The sequence below is a fragment of the Wasmannia auropunctata genome, unplaced genomic scaffold (assembly GCF_000956235.1).
Source record: "Wasmannia auropunctata unplaced genomic scaffold, wasmannia.A_1.0 LD335996.1, whole genome shotgun sequence".
Taxonomy (NCBI): Eukaryota; Metazoa; Arthropoda; class Insecta; order Hymenoptera; family Formicidae; genus Wasmannia; species Wasmannia auropunctata.
Genome location: NW_012026894.1, coordinates 2404457 through 2417744, shown reverse-complemented (window position 1 = coordinate 2417744; position 13288 = coordinate 2404457). Strand labels below are relative to the sequence as shown.

The following is a 13288-nucleotide window of genomic DNA, read 5'->3' as shown; positions in this document are numbered from 1 at the left end:
CGCCGCGCGGTACGTGCTCGAGAGCCAGCGCACCGTCGTTCTACTCAACGACTCGTAAAAGTTTTCCTTGATGGATCGCATAACCATCGCTTGAATCGACGCAGATTCGTCTTCCAGACGCGTGCGCTCTATCTCTCTCTCTCTCTGTCTTTCTCTCTCTCTCCACACGTTTGCGCCGCGGATGCCGTTCCGAAAGAGAGCATACGCTCTACGCGAGAGTAATCGATGTATATCCACGTATGTCCTCGTATGATAATAAATTCTTTTCTCTTTCATCGCCGTCGGAGGAACGCTCGAGTTACTTCCCACGGTCATTTGCGCCATCGATCTACTTCATCGCGTATATCGCATGCACGTCGTCCGCGAAAAATCGTGACCTCGAGAGGTGACGCGCGCCGCGCTTCTTCCTGAATTCTTTGTATGTATCTGAGAGCGTCCGTGCACCGACCAAGGTGAATTCCGTGCTATTCCCCGGCGGACGGGATTCAAAATCCCTCGGGAAATTCGTGACGACGTTCTTCTCCGTATCGCGTACCAGAATAATCGTTAGGTTCCGAGCGTTAGGTTCCGAATGTCCTCCTTATCGATCACTACCTCACCCTTCTTAATCCTATTCGCAATTCATCTTCGTCTTGTCGTTCGATGCGTTTCCCGATCTCTTATATCCGTCCGAGAACGATAATCTCGACGAGTCTTAGCCGAATTTCGTATCGCGTCCGCCGAAATTAAACCCGTTGTCTCACTTGGAAGCGCATTTAACGTACCCGATGCCGATCGGACGAATCCCCAATCTGTCCTGCCCGCGTTGAGAGATCATCCGGATGCTGCCGGTCCTCCGCGACGGTGCCGTTTAAAGTCGCCTTAGCGGGCGCTCGAGCAGCTCTAATGAAGTCGATTTGTCGCGTTAGCGTGCTCGAGCGAGCGGAGAAGAGCCCGCGCTTGCCGTCGGCGGCACCTCTGTTCTCACGTCTTCGTCGGCTGACTTCGCAAGGCGCCGACTCCCTTGGCTTCGGTCCTTGGCAGTAGCTGTCCTCGACCACGTCGAGATCCTGCTCGCCACGGCCAACGGGTCGTACACATTTGACAGCGCGCCTTCTCTTGCAGCCCGGCGCGCGCTGTGTGCAGCCATGCCATTCGCCAATGATCCACCTGGAATCGCGCGCGGCGATAAGAGCGAGACTTTTAATTAGCCGGCGATGGCGGGACGTCGGCGATTATCGCGTACCATGTTCCCTTCGTTAGTTCCTTAAGATAAAAGTGACAATTCTGTCCGACACATGGACATGATATGATCAACGAAATGCAGTAACGATATGAGGGCGATATAATATGTATAATTGTGATCATTATTGAAATTATTATTGCAGAAATGAATGAACTTGACGTAAGTTCTTTTACATACAATTAATTTCGACTTCACCATATTGAAGCTCGTTAAAAGTCATAGTTACTTTTTCTTATTGATGTACGAGATCTAATAACTCTATAAATATTTTTAATGCAGAAAATTGTAAAAATATAAACATGCCGCAGGGCGCTCGATTGCATGGTCTGACTTTTACGTCCGGTTTAGTGATGTTTCTGCAAAATTTATCGTCCGCCAATCCGCCGATTTTCTCAATGCAACGTGGTTTCGATATCTGCTCTCCCGGGCCGCAACCTGCCGAGCATTTCTCCCAGTCGATGAAATCCCAGGAGAACTCGGGTTTACAGGGAGCTCGTTGCTTCAATCCTAATGAGGATTTCAACATGACGTTCTCCTTTGCTAAAACCTGTCGTAGATTAACTAGCTCTCAAAGGAAATACTGCGAAGCGATAAAATTAAATTTCTCTCTAATGTAATTTTTAAAATAACTTGGCAGTTAATTCGACATAAAAGCGGGACAATGGACACTACGCTTATGACTTTATTCCAAAGACGGTCTTTGGAATAAAAAAACTAATTTTTAGTCATTTCGTAAAACGACGTCGCCAACTTTCTTCGCGTCGCGTCGCGTCGCGGCACGAGTTAGAAATTATATTTGGAAAAAAGACCTGAATTCTCGCTTCCTTTAAAGATTATAGCAGCTGATTATAGCAGTACTACGATTTTAAATGAATCATAAAATGTTCTCGAGAGTGTTTCTTTTTGCGCATTCTTGCCGATAGCACATGTCCAAGTTCGAACACCTTGTTTGAGATACGTTATCGATTCGCCGAGAGTAGCGACTAATTAGCGAAGTTCATTATGTTTACCAATATAATCAAGTTCTGTGTGATGGGTCCCGGTATATTCAAAGCTTCCTGCCTCGGCCTTATCATTCCCAGCCACGCCTTGAAGCCCGGCACATTGAACATTTCTAGACGGTTACTGAAATAATCGCGTTGTTAATTGCGGAGTAAGACAAGTACCTTTATTTGCGTGATGTGCCAGTAATGAGGTTGATGAAGCACTGCAGGAGGTTGAAGAAAGGCATCGAATTAGAAATGTTACACGCGACGTTCGATCAGACATGCAGTAAATACAATCCGGTTTTCTCGAGATAATCACGAACGAGATATTGCGCGTTAGAAAAATGAAAAAGAATTTCACTTACCCATCGATCAACACGATCTTCGTAGTTTTGGTGCGCACCACGATTCTGGATTTGGTCGGTTCTGCCTCCTCGACGCTAATATTTCTGGCACCGGCCGGCACGTCTGTTATTTTCTTGAGTCCTTAACATAAAAATTTTCTCGAAGGATTATTAAAAAAAAGAACTACCACCTGTGATATTATTCATCGAGATTCCAATTTTGGCGCAGCATCGCGTTGTTGCGCAGTAGAAAGATTTATTTGGCTGTCGCGAATTGCGCTCTCTCTCTCTCTCTCTCTCTCTCTCTCTCTCACATATATATACATATACACATTCTCAATGCACTGCTTGGGATTCCTCTTGGAGAACAAGACTGAACGCGTGCCTTATACTTCTGCTCTGGCGGAATTTTAATTCACGGAAGTTCTCGTTCGCGGACTTCCCTATTCACCGTGTCGTGCCGACGACACTGAAGTTCATCGGCATTTTTGTCAGGTTGCGAAATTCGCTCGACATAGAATAATAAGCGAGAACGCCAAGAAAATTATGAGAAATTCAAAAGAAGGATTGACAGAAAGTGAGAGAAACATGTTGGGAAACTGGGAATATCTGTTGAAGGCGTTGACAAAATTCAACCATCATCTTCGAAATGTTATAAGAATATTTTTTTATAATGCAGAAGTTCACTTTAATATTTGCGGTTGAAAGATTTTTTTAATTTAAAAATATTGCAAAAGTGAAATAAAAGGTGGACGTTAGTATTCGAAAAACCAGGCAAAATAAAATCTTTACATTTGCATTCGTATACAGCTAACAAATATTTTTCATTCTAATATTAGTGCGGAGTGGAATAGACCGCCATATTAGCACTACGTTCTTTCTTACGGGGTTGAGCCGGAAATGACACCGTTCCTTGCTTCAAAGTGCACGAGGTGCCGTCGCCTCGGCAGACACCGCACACGTCTTCGATGGCATCGGAATCCGTATCTAGGTCGCAAGGTATTTCTATGCACACACCCCCGACGCAGATATCTCGAATGCCTCTGTAGCACGTGGTACCATCCACCACTTTCGGTCTCAACGAAGTCACCAGATTAGTTTTGCTCATGCAGTAAAGCGCGCAGGGGTTTTCGGGCGCCTTCAAGTCTAGGAAAGATAAGTCACGAAGTCGACGCGCGAGACTGAAGATCGCTTATCGCTTATTACCTTCGGGCAGATTATATACGCCACCCAACGATGAACCTTTCCGTCTTCCGGGAATACTCAGTCGTTGAATTTAGCGCACTGCACGTCGAAACGACGGCGCGCCGATTTTGCAGGGCTGTAAAAAGAGACTCGAATGTTAATATACGATCGTTTATGATAATTTTCCGTCTCCATAAGCTTTACAGCAACGCAGCGCGTTTAACACAATTTTCATTTTTGCCTGTCTCAACTTCATTATTGTCAGCTTAAGCCTCGTAATTTAACGCGCAAATATACACTTTCGCGTAAAATTCTTCATTAAGAGAAAGCGTTTTCAGTTTATATAACAATCTCGCGGGAGATACGACCGTCGCAAATTGCCGAATGTTCGCTCAAGCTTCGTGTAAATTCGCGCTGCGCTTACTGGAAAGCCGTTTGTGAGCACTCGCAAAACTAACGCGTCCATGGCGCAGATTTTATGGCGCTTCCTGTCACCCACGCAATAAGAGCCGCCATCGGACGGGGACGGCTGGTTGCATTTTCTCACGGCGTACGCCACGCCGAAGCCGCATGTCCGCGAACACCTGCTCCAGGACGACCAGGCGTCCCAACCGCCGTCTGTGATTCCGGGTCGTTCTCCCACCATTAGACACTTCATTTGGTAACACCACTGCAACATTCGTTAAAACGCCCATTCCGACGTCGCGACACCTGACTTATGTCACGGGAAAACGAGAAGGCACGGAGGATCCGGAGAGGTGTATTATGAACGAAACTAAATGATGTACTATGTCTTTTAGAAGACGCGACGTGGAAATTTATTATGCCTTGCGAGGAGATATTCTTGCGCTTCGAGAGACCCGTTTAGTCTTGTTCCATTTAGAATCACTAACGTTATTCCCCGGCGCGAATAATTATCGAGTCTCTTTATGACTTCTGGCAGTTTTAAGCGCACTTAAAGCCGCTTAAATAGTCTGCCTGGTGTGGAATAATATTTCCGCCTCTCGCTTTGCCGCGGCGTAACTATTTTGCACTTTAAAAAGCGGCCGTATGTAAAACGCACGTATTACCTTTTATTTAATGTAACGTACTTTTTATTTACTCTCCGAGCAAATAAATTACCTGTAACGATATGATGCTACTCCGCGTGATTACAAAGGTAGTATTAATCTGATATATCTTACGCGTTTTAATATGCATATATTATGTTCAAGCAAATATACTGAAATTCACGCACTTTATGTCTCCAATTTCGGGGGTCATTATTTTGAAAATAAAAATTCTCGGGGAGTACCTCGCCGTTGAAATGATTACTTAAATTCAGCTATCTCGCTTTTCCATTTAGAAACGTCCGCATTAAAGTATACGCTCGATCCCGCGATAACACGCAAACGCATCGAGTCTGCCCTCGGCCGGCGACGAGATAATTGCTCTTCGTTTCACAAACTGCAATTGCGCATCTATTTGTCTATTTCATTCCACCGATGATTGCATCGGGCTGTTGTGAAGTGGCATGACAAACAAACTGAATTTTTACGCACGTAGGTAGATCAATCTATTTTCGTAGTCGATGTTATCGTTCCGATTTCAATTTTTTAAAAACTTCGCAATCCCCAGCACATCGTCCAATTTTACTCACTAAATTTCATCGGTCGAAAATTTGTTTTTCTTTTTACATCGAGTTATTTAAATGAAATATCAAGCGTTTCTTTTTTTTCTAACAAATATTCGGGTTCGTATAGCATGCTTTTAAAAAGATACATATGTCTTGGCTGATTTTTATCTGATTTTCATCTCTCGGAAGCATTTTATTATTTATAACTGAAGTTTGTAACTGGAGTTTCTAGTATTCCGATACATCTCCGATATACCTCCGCAGCCTTCTCCACCTTAATTTCGAATTCCATTCTTGTAACACCCCCGATACCCGTTATCACGACTGCTTATATCCTTTCCGCTGCTTCGTCAATTTCAGGGCCGTTTTCTCTATGCTGCTACCAAATATTTCAATTGGCTCGCTTCTTTCGTTTCTCTTCACCATCCTTGTCACCATCCGGCCTCGCATCGGACGACACTGCTGTTCTGCCTTGCGCTATACCTATTTCTAATTTATCTTGTTCTATTTTATATTTCTCGTGTTTTTCTGTGTTTGTTTTGCCTCGAGAGCTTGCGTGTATTTTTTTCGTTAATTATAGTTATTTATTTTTTATTATTTATAGTTTCATAGTTTTATTCGTGTCGTCTCCGTTTTCTATACAACATGTATTTACTCACATATAATTTATTCGATATCTGAATCCGCAATGTATTTACTCATACAATAGTTTTGTAACCGTGTTGCTTATTATGCCTTTTATATTTAATGTTTTCTGTTAATCATTCCTTATTGTAATTGCATTGCATTCTGCATTTTTACGTAAGCATTATAACAGCAGTATTACTGATGCCTTACTCTTTGGTGTTTTTCTATAAACCATTTTTTTTGTAACGCTATATACATGGCTACACAATAAAAAATACATATAAAAAAAATTGATATCTAATACAATTTTTTTCTATACTTAAAAATTTTTAATGTAACTAAAGCATAATATTTATACACGTTCGAACACTTCATTGAGACACACAAGATCTTTACGATGAAAGTAAGTCATTGGTCGTTTCTGATTGCTGGCCCGATTTTTCACGTGCGGGCCAAATGGTATCGACCATTTGACTTAGTTCAGAGCTCGCTCGAGTAATTAGAGATTACTCGCCGGCCGGATTCGCGAGCTTCAACGGTAGTATGTCCGACACCCCGAAGCGGCAGTCGGTCAGCCGGTCGACGCTAATGACTCTCGGTCTACACGCTTCGACGCTGCGACACGCCCGGTTAATTAACATTGCCACCCAAATCTGATATTTCGCTGATGTGTGATATTTGGACAAGGCTCGTCCTCTCCTGGTCATTACCGGGGCCTCGCGCAGCGCCTACATTGTATCACGTTTTGCCGAATCCCTTTTGCAACATCACGTAGCCGCGCGCATGCTTGACCGACCGCAAAAAACGTTTCCGAGCCGACTTGCCTCGTTTCGATTTCCGAAATATTCGTGACTCGACTTGAAACAAGTTTTATCTGGCAAGACACGTGAATTTTTATGCGGGACGTATACAGGTTTGCCCGATTCTCCGTATATATATAGTTTCTTTTATATGATCAAATTCGTTCGGCAAATTTGAAGCGACCTCTTCTAGAACTACGGGGGATTCTCGGATGTATTCAAGTAAATCCTTTTCCCGAAACAAAATTCGCAATCGACCATTCACACGCTGCGCCTCGTAAGTTTTCTAACTTGTTATTAAGTTGCAGATAAATAACCTTTTAACTTTCGAAGTGTATTAGTGTTTTATAAGTAAGCTCTGCTTATTAAATCGGGAGGGAAGCAAGAAACGGCTGTATATAAAAGTTGTAATTTTTTTTTTTTGGCAAACTCGCAAACATATTATTATGAAAGAATTTACAGTGGTGCTTGCGCAACGTTAGCTTGACGTACTTTGTAAGAATGCCTCGCGAATACCCGCTCGCAATCTTTAACATTGCTTTGTTGCCTTAAGGGCCAATGAAACTCAACTGAAGCCTGAAACTGGTTTTAATTCTGAAAGGGCGCGTGACTCACGGTTGATGGCGGATCCAGATAGCTTTTTTAGCTTTCCGCTATATACGCCCGCCGTATCTCTTTCATGAGATACTTAAACTGTTCCGACATAATGGCCCCCTCGGTGAAAGGTCCTCGAGAACCTTGATTAATTGATCAATATGTAATTTTTCTTCAAATCTCCACTCTGATACGCTTTTAAAGGCCCCCTCGAAGGCGAATACTTATTCGCCTTCATCAGTTATACCTACGAACAAACATTTTGATGAACAATGTATTGAAATGAGTTAAAGTGAAGATACACAACCAAGACCCACATAATTAATTACCATAAGTCCTTGATCGATATGACGTTAATTACTGTTGGAACGGGGGAAACATTGAGCTCGAGTATCTTTTTCTAATAAAACGAAAAAAATTGTCAATGCTCGAGAAAAACTGTCCAAGTTTAGAAAAAAATAAATTATTATATTGCAGGGAACTAAATTAACGCGCAGTCCAATTAAAGAATTAAGAAAAAAAGAGAAAATTTTTTTTTTTGAACTTTAAAAAATTTCTCGGAAATTTTCTATCGGAACAATTTCCGTCGTGAAGAATAGCCCCGGGATCAAAGAATTGTTACTTTTATAAATCGTTCTATCACAATTCTCGTAATCAACGGGTCTTAGATCATCCTTCGTGCCTTATTTTACGCTCTTTATTCGTAAGCGGTAATTTACTCTCTTTTCACCACACGGGGTGCCCTCCGCGGGTGGTTTTCTGCCAGTCACGCAACCTCTGCCCGGAATGGTGCACCTAAGGGTTTCGCAGGTCTGGAAACAAGGGTGAGATCGTTTCGTTTTAGTATTTTTTTTTTAATTAAAGGACATAAATAATACATGAGCTTTAGCTATTCTGATATATCTATACTAAACACATATATAGGTCTCTCTCTCTCTCTCTCTCTCTCTCTCTCTCTCTCTCTCTCGCACTCTCTTGTTCTCATTTTTTTTCTTATTATTTTTAAATTAGATTGTATCTCATTTCCACCTTTCCTCAAATAATAAATGAGGTTTACCTTTCGTTATTCTGGTTTATCTTTAGTATTAAATACATACATATATAAACTTGTTCTCATTTTTATTCCTCTTATTATTTTTAAATTAGATTGCATTTCGCTTTCACTTTTCCCCAAGATTTATCGTTTACATAAAGGCGTGTGGATGTGTAAATGTGTTCGAGTGCCCAATATTAAACCCGAATCCGTGGGTACGTTAAGCCCTAAATGACTGTGAGGATCAGTCATCCCTGCGGGAGCCTCGTTTTAGTTAGATGCGTGCCGATCGCGATATCCCGTCGAGATATCGCAAGTTCTCCGGCCTCTTATCTCGACGCCGTTGGCACACAATTGGAGAACGTATTTTCCTAAACGGATAAGGTAGGCCGCAAAGGCATCGGTTTGTAGATGCGAACGGTAGATGGTGCCCGTTTACGGGCAATGTGGATTGTGGATTCGCGAGCTAAACCGATACGTTAACGCGCGCGCGTTATCGGAATCGCGTTAACGAATTGGTCCCGATTATCGTCTGACACTTTCAGAAAATGGAAACAGTGAGACGTCTCGTCTATTAAGTTGGCACAGCCATTATGCAGTAAGTCGAATAAAACATATATATATATATATACAGGCTGTAACTTAAATAACGACCACTAATCATATAGCGTTATTCCTGATAAAAAATTGAGTCAAAAAGTCCTGAACCATTTTTTTCTACAATTCTTAATTGTGCAGTTATTTCCAAGTTAAACTAATCCAATCTACGCCGTTTTTTAGACGGGCGCACATCAGTGAGCCGCGCGCGTAGTAGTGTGCGTGAGCGATCCGCCGCGCGTCACGCCGCTATGTTCACGCACACTACTACACTTGCTGATGTGCGCCCGTCTAAAGAACGGCGCCGATTGGATTAGTTTAACTAGGGGAATAACTGCATAATTAAGAATTGTAGAAAAAAAGGGCTTAAGACTTTTTGACTCAATTTTTTATCAGGAATAGCGCTATATACTTAATGGTCGTCATTTAAGTTACACCCTGTATATGTAACTTTAAGAATATATATTAAGAATATGTGTATATGCCGTAATCGGGCGGTAAGTGATAAGCAACAAGTAACTCATTCTCCGGCCGATGCGTCACCATCGCTTCAATTTTCTCTGCTTCCGGATATCTCTCTCCTTCCTTCTGTTGTAGTAGAATGTATCCATTAGTATATATCCTCTCAGCTTCAGTCATTTCACACATTCGCCGCTATGTACGCAAACGATCGGACGAATTAGGAAATATAAATCAGATTATCGCGACGTCATTATCAAATTTTATGAACAAACGCGCACGGGGCGATCACTTATTGTTCGATTCGATACTCTGACATTTCCTTCTTACGTGACTTTCGAGTTTTATCACAAATTAATTAAACGGTTATTAATTAAATGTTCAGTAGTTTGAAACGAGGCGAGTAATTTTTTTTTTTTTTTTTTTTGAGAGAGAAAATGCTGTGTGTGCGAGTGACATTTTTCTATGATATAGCACTGCCGAGTGGGAAAACTGCTGCGCTTATACCACGAAATGATGATCCATTGTACGTGCTTGCCGTAGCTTCATTCCTTTCTTTCCTCCTCTGTCTCTCTCTCTCTCTCTCTCTCTCTCTCTCTCTCTCTCTCTCTCTCTCTCTGTCTTTTCTGTCTTATCGTGTTCTCCCGGTGGCGTACAACGACGAAATTGATACCTGATATCGAGAGACCTTGCCTTCTGTAACATTTTCACCTACATGAAAAAGCTCCTTGTATTTTCGCATCAAAGTGATGTCCGGAAAGACGGAAACGGAAATATTCCCGTTGGTGGAAATATTCGCGTCTCTCTCTTTCAATAATATCGCCGCTCATTCGGTTCCATTCGGCTTCCCCTATGTACCTCCACGGATCGATCGACTTTCTCTGTAAAATTTTTTCCCAAACTCGGAAAATTAAATCGATCCTTTGTGCTTTCGTCGCAATTTGTGAATTTGATCTACAGATCTATTATGTAAATCCATCAGTCGGCGCTGATGCATTAACTGACGAGGCGCGCGTATAGAAGGCTAAAATTTGAATAGGCGTTTCGTGATGCAGCAGCATTAATGCCATTATGCAACGTTGAAGGTTAAATAATAGGATGTGGTCAATGCCGAAATATTATTCGGTAATATACATTCGAGCGTACATAATTATTATTTAGAAATGTTCCTCTGGTTTATTAAATTTCCACGCAAATTTCTCGTGGCAACAGGGAAATGTGTGTGTAACATCATAATAAAGTAAAACGCGTAATGCATTGATGAGTGAAACGTATATACTCGGAATTTCGAGTATAATATTCAAATAATGTATTGTTGCGATAAATTCGCCACTGCGATTATATTTAATATTTGCTTTTGGTAATTTTTAATTTTATTGAGTTATACACACATATACTCATCTGCATCTATATCTATCATATATTAAATATATACACTAATATATACATATTAATTATAATATATTATTGGCGAACATTAAGTTTACTTTTGTTAGTTTAATAATATATCTACAGCAGTAATCATGTAATTAGTATTTTATTTTTAGGTTTTTAAAAAAAGCCCAGCCCAGTGGGTTTTTATTTTTTATAATTTACTGATGATTGAATAAAATTCGGTGGGTTGGTCCCATCTTGTCAAATCTTGGTTATTACTTGGACGAGTAAAATGAGCGATAACTTAAAAGATACCGTGTCATTATGCCGCAGCAACTAGGGAAGGCTCCTCTTAAATCGAGCTTGTAACGAAAAAAAAACGTGCTTTCGTTTTCGAGCACCCGCGGCCACGACTACAATGTAGACAAGGATAGGGGTGGTACAGAGATGGTGATGTATAATAGGTCATCTTCTCGTACTCGCGACCTACTACTCTTTTCTCTGCTGCTCGCGAAACCGCGAAAAATAGCTCTCGCGTGCGCGCTGTGCTCGACAAGAGGAAAAGCTCTGCTCTGATAGATGGCAATGACTTTTTCGAAATAGGACAAGCTGATAGGGCACGGAAAAAGCTCTGAAAGAAGATCGACGTGAAATTTTTTTTCTGTAGAAAATTATAGAAACGCGACCAGCTATGTCAGTTTATACAACATTATACAAACAGGTCCCTCATGGTTTACGTTATATCCGTTATATACGCGTGCGTTATATATTTCATGTTTTATATTTTATCCATTTGCGTATTTTTTTTTATTTATCATCGATGTATGTATATATTTTTCTCTATAATTTATATCTGTAGTTTTTTTTCACGAGAAACTCCCATATATAAATCAGGGTTTGAAAAAATCTGGGTTTTTTTTTAAAAAGCCCAGCCCAGTGGATCTTACATGGACATGGATCTTACGATCCTTTTCAAAATCCTCGTCTCCTTTTTTTCCTTTTTTTAATTTGAAATAATATCATTTCTATGCGAATTCAGTTCCTGTCCTTGCTATTTTCTCTTTTTTTGAAATTACATAAAAAAATATAAAAAGATATATAAAACATAAAAAAAATGAACCCGTGATACATCGCATATCTATACGTAATAGAAAACTAACTAAAGCTTGCAAAAATCTATTTTAAATGTAGAAAATTCCTTTCGATAGCTACCTTTCAAATATCTGATCATAGAAAAATAGAAGCCGCGGAGTGACGTTGTCTGTGAATCGTATGCAAATCTCAAGTCAGAATCAGCGGCCGTATCAACAGTCGACTTATTATATTCCGAATAATAATAGGGTTGCGTTCGCGCGCTTGACAACCGCCGCGAGTGCCTTTAGCAATTCAAACTATCGTTTGGACTTCGTGTTTTCACCCGGTTGCGAGTAAACTGGAAGAAGCGTCCGGGCGCGACGCGCGACTGGCTGGAGTTTCGGTGGCGATCCGCATAGCCGCGAGCTCTCCGATGACGTTTCATATTTAAAACATATTCAGGGCAGACTCCGCGGCTGCCGGATGAACGCGGCAGAAGGAGGCGCATATCCGAAGTTGGAGAATCGCGAGGGAAAACATTTCTGCGGCGGGAGTGAATTTAGGTTCCTTGCCGTCCTGCGGGCATGCTGATTTTGCTGTTTTTCTCAATTTCGCGTGCGTACCAGCGATACCGGTATAAAATACACGGACCATCACGTATTCAACATTTTGTACATATTTTTGCGAAATTCGAAACTTCATTCACAAACTACTATCCAGTATCTTCTTTCATTTATATTATTAGTACAATGAGTAATGATCAATGTTTCATTATTTTACTTTGTTCCTAATGGTTATCGATAAATTTAGTTTTACTTAAGGCTTACCGTTTTCAGTATTTGTCTTCGTTCTTCGAAGAGATTAACCCACTAAACTATAGCCGACAAGTAAATATATTCTAGCTTCTAGGCGGAATGCGCGCCTCTCGCTTTCTTCTCCTTTATTCCTTTATTTCCCGCATTACCGTTTCTTTGATGAGTCGTGACCGTAGACATTGTGGCACTTGCGTCGTTATACTTTCAAAAAGGCGCGTCCCGCAATGCGCCGAATCCACTCACCACTGGCCTCCTTTATGTAAGTCGTACGCTTTGACCTACATAGGTAACATCTAGTTTGTTTCACATAGAAGCATTTACAAAAGACGATTTCTCCAATATACATAAGAATCACATGTGCACATATTATACATTTAGCAGGATTTGAAAAAATCCGGGTTTGTTTAAAAAAGCCCAGCTCAGTGGATTTTATTGGGTACCGGAACAGGCGGGCGACCTGTTCCGGGGCTCTGCCCTCCACGGGAGGGTGGGGCGGGAGGGGGCTGGTGTCCTCTCTCCCGCTCGAAAGAGATTCAAAGGAAGGCCAGGGTCATCGACCC

At 41.4% G+C, this 13288-nt stretch overlaps 1 pseudogene; it reads right to left on the bottom strand.

Moving 5' to 3' along the window:
* Window positions 1-311: 311 nt before the first annotated feature.
* Window positions 312-13288, bottom strand: part of LOC105453741 — a 21541-nt pseudogene continuing 8564 nt past the window's right edge.